The sequence below is a fragment of the Perognathus longimembris genome, chromosome 22, assembly GCF_023159225.1.
Source record: "Perognathus longimembris pacificus isolate PPM17 chromosome 22, ASM2315922v1, whole genome shotgun sequence".
Taxonomy (NCBI): Eukaryota; Metazoa; Chordata; class Mammalia; order Rodentia; family Heteromyidae; genus Perognathus; species Perognathus longimembris.
In genome coordinates, this window is record NC_063182.1 from 33,858,347 (window position 1) to 33,862,562 (window position 4,216).

A 4,216-nucleotide genomic window follows, 5' to 3' on the forward strand; every position below is an offset into this window, starting at 1 on the left:
GAGGAAAACTATGTGGGAAAACAGGATTCGTTCTAGCCACCAGCATCACCAATACTTGTGAACTTAAGGTGAAAAGGGTTAGTTGTCACTTTCCTGTCTTTTAGTCACACTAGCCTGCACAACTGGTAGTCAGCATCAACAGCATACTCCTTTGTTATTAAGGATAGGGAAGAATGCATTGTGCGTAAATGCATGTCTAAATGATTTTTATATTTAAAAATAACTTCACTTGCAGCTATTGAAAGCCCTGCTAATTACTAAGAGATATTCAGTAGGTGACTAAGGCATTGCAATTTACATCTGCTTAGTGGTGATATATTAGTCTAATCTCCAGAGGGCTTCCAACCTGATTTCCTCCATATGTTATGCATATGTTCTATTACCATAAACATATCTTCTAGAAAACCACCATATGCTTCTCTTTTATACCTGAGTAACAGTAGTCTTCCTGTCTTTGGTTATTATCTTTTCTGTGCATTTTGAACATTTTATAGACACTAAAGATGAAAAGAATTATTTTAAAATAAATGGAATAAATTCCAGTTATTAATAATATTGTATTTCTAGGAATCATAAACTTCTTTTATATGATACTAAAAATTCTCAAACTTGAATACTGAGATATATTCAGATCAAGCAGAATTCTACATGAATTTCAGTGACTTACCCCAACTAATGCTATTAATATGCACTGAAGGTGGGTTTTCTCCTTTACTATCAACAACAGTTTATATTTGCTGAGCACATAAGACAGGACAGTTATTATGCAGCAGGACAAGACATGACATGACATATTTATCTCTGTCTCTGTCTCTTCCCCCCCCCCCAACCCCATGCAGTGCTGAGGATCAAACCTAGGGCTTTGCACCTGGGCAAGTGTTTTATCATTGAGTTCACTGCTAGCCCATCATTTTTCATATTACCTATAGTTAATACATAGGCAAAAATAATGATGTTGACAGTAACGTTATTTTCAGGTTGAATTCATAGTAATTCTCAGTCATCCAAATGGTGATGTCGCACATCTGAGGACTAACAATCCCAGTGCATTCCACATAAGGAAGGAGGTAGGTGATCTGACACTTGTCTTGTTCTCCATCTTCTTTCTCAACCTTTGTTTCCCTTCTAAGAACCTACTCAGACTCAGATTATAGATCTGGGTCCAGGCTAATCTAGTTTCACACAGTGATAAGAATACAAGGTACAGAGGAGTCAACAATGGCTGGGAAAATCAGGAAGGGCTTATTAAGTTTGATCATGATGCCTACTGGGCATTTTTAAAATGGAAAGCTCTCAGTGCGCAAGACCAGGATCTCTCTTCTAAAGTATAGAGATATGCTCAGGAATGCCTGCTTGAGAGCATGTAGGTGGACGGTAAGCAAAGAGTAAAGTCGTTTTGGAAAGGACCTTAAGTACTTGCCAAAGAGTTAGGCTGTTTTCTGTACAAGAAGAATTTTAAACTGGTGGGCCTCCCAATTCTGTTTCCATGTTAAATGTCAGGGGTTCTCAACCTGAATGCATATTTGAATTATCTAGGGGATTTTTGGAATAAGTATAAGGAACCTAATTCCATCTCCAGGGAATCTAATTCAATTAATCTAAGGCTTGGACATTTGTATATTTAAAAGTTTTCAAGGTGATTCAAATACACAGCTTTGGCTTAAGACCATAAATCCTAGGATCTAATTTATAAAAGAAAAATAAACTACTTTATTAAATATGCCACCCACACTGAAACACACATCTCTGACTCAGAAGATCTCACCGGGTTCTCAGCCATGTGTCAAACAAAATTATTGCTACATAAAATGAAAAAAATTTAAAAAAATCCCCTGACTATCTGCAAAGGTAAGGGTTTGCCGTGAAGCTGTCCAGGGGCCATGGAACTAGCAGATGACACGGCGTGGCGAGGAAGGAACAGAATCAACCACCCATCTTAAAGACTCTGTTTCGAAAACTCCAGGAATCTCCCTCCATGCACCTTGGGTGACTGTAATAACAATCTTCCTCAGCAAACGATGGCGACGCTCTGGCCAGAGGGTAGCGGAGCTGAGATGCAGAACGGGAGGACCGGCAGGAGTGAAAGTTCTTTCACCCCTTGGGTAGAAGGATAGCTGTTCCACACGCTCCTCAGCTGGGAGGCCGGGGGACTGCGCTGTAAGCATGCATTTCTATAGACACGTCCGTTAATGTGAAAGTCCGGATGCAAACTTGAATGCTTTGGAACATTAAACAAGTTTGAGATACTTCTCTCCGGAGTGTTTCAGTTCCATTAACACAAGACATTGGTGGCTGGGGGCAGGTGGAATACTGATCTTATGTGAGAGATATAGAAAGAAAAAAAGAAAACCAGCTCTTCACTGTCTTCAAGTTAGCACTCACATTTCAGAAGATAACACAATCCTTTCAACAGCAAGAAGACTGAAGAATTTAAGTGAAATATAATTCAGCGTCTTACATTCCCTCTTCTTCCAAAAGAGCTCCCATGACAGAATACAGCTAAAGTTCTTTCAGCTTCTGGAAGGAGAGATTTTGTGGGCTTCGGACAGTAACTGTGATGACTGGAAATTCTGTTTGAACCACTGGCTCTGGGCCCTTAAAGGTTCTGACTGATGGTGAGCTATCTAACAATGTCTACTTCAACTCAAAGGTGCTGGAGAGTAACTGTCTATGAAAGGTCATGGAGAACAGAGGTTCCTATATGAGTGAGGTCACATACATCTATCTGGCCAGCGGCAACATGAGCAATATAATGAGCTACTACGGTAGATCTCAAGAGAGCCTAGCATTCTTTCTTTTGTACATTCTTTGCCACCATGGTCCCTCAAATCATGTATGGCTCTGAAGAAAATTCAGAGTAGAGATGGAGAGATTGTGACATTCAAGATTTCCCAGAGGCAGATCCCACAGCAATTTTCCAAATTGTTTCATTCCTTATCTCTGTGTGTAACCTCTGCCACTATCCGTGGGGGTCTTCTTTATAACCGTTAAATCTGACCTAAAAATTCCCTCCTATGAGCTGCTACTGATGCCAAGGCTGCATCTTGCTCACTATATACACCTGGCTCGGCCAAACCACAAACACTTGCCCATTGCGTTCGTTTCTAGTAAGCTCCAAACAGGAGATCCACGGTGTATAGTTAAATCTTTTTTCATCTGCTGCAATTCCTTTTCTCTTCTTCACTTTGTCTTTGGTCAAACCCTACCAACTATGAGTCTCAGGTTCACCCAGGACTATTCTGTGATTTGCTTGCATTGCTAAAAATTCTCTTTAGTATTTACCTCATTCCTGTCAGCTCCCATTCTCTACACAAAAACATACCTATACTGTTCCTTCCGCCTTTCTTAAAAGTATGCCTTTGCCCATATTTCACCTAAGCACTATTCTACTTTCCAAAAATCAAATCTGCCCTTAACAAAATGTTTGCTAATCATGGTAACTGTTAAAGAACATACAGCAAACTTTGAGGGTAGCTATTGTGAAGTTGGCTATTAACTTTTGTTAGGCTATTAACTTTGGTAGGAGTGCTACATGAACCAAAATGCTTTTCATTCAATTAAATGCCATTAAAAATGACTGAACTAAATATGGAGATATTCACATTTTTAAGACGACTTATTGGAAATGGGTGGATAAAAATCCAAACATAAAATAACTTAAAACTTTTAAGAGAAAATGATTGTTATGAATTTTGGAAAAAGAAAGCCTCAAAATGGCAAAATAGAAGGACCAAAACAAAGCCAAAGATAACTCTAACTACAGTGAAATGAAAAATGTGTTCATGAACATAACATGAAAAATAAAAGTCAAGCCCTTTATAGAAAATCAGCATTTGTAATGTTTTGTTTGCAAATGACTGCAAATCAATAAGAAAAAGACAATCTTCAATCTTTGAAAGAGATAAAATGCATGCAAACAAGTAATCTAAAATGCAACAAAACTTGGAAGTACAATAGTACAATATATTACAATATAAATTAAATTAAAAACAATGAAAGCCCTAGAGTGGCATCATTTCACACTGATGAGATTGGCACTTTTTTTTGTTTATTTGTTTTTTGCCAGTCCTGGGGCTTGGACTTCAGGGCCTGAGCACTGTCCCTGGTTTCTTTTTGCTCAAGACTAGCACTCTGCCACTTGAGCCACAGCACCACTTCTGGCCGTTTTCTATATATGTGGTGCTGAGGAATTGAACCCAGGGCTTCATGTATAAAT

General features: G+C 38.7%; 1 protein-coding gene across 1 annotated transcript in view; it reads right to left on the bottom strand.

Annotated features, from left to right (window-relative positions):
- The window catches only part of Fbxl17 (F-box and leucine rich repeat protein 17), a 408,585-nt gene that overhangs the window by 77,088 nt on the left and 327,281 nt on the right, over positions 1-4,216 (bottom strand). The window lies entirely within an intron of this gene.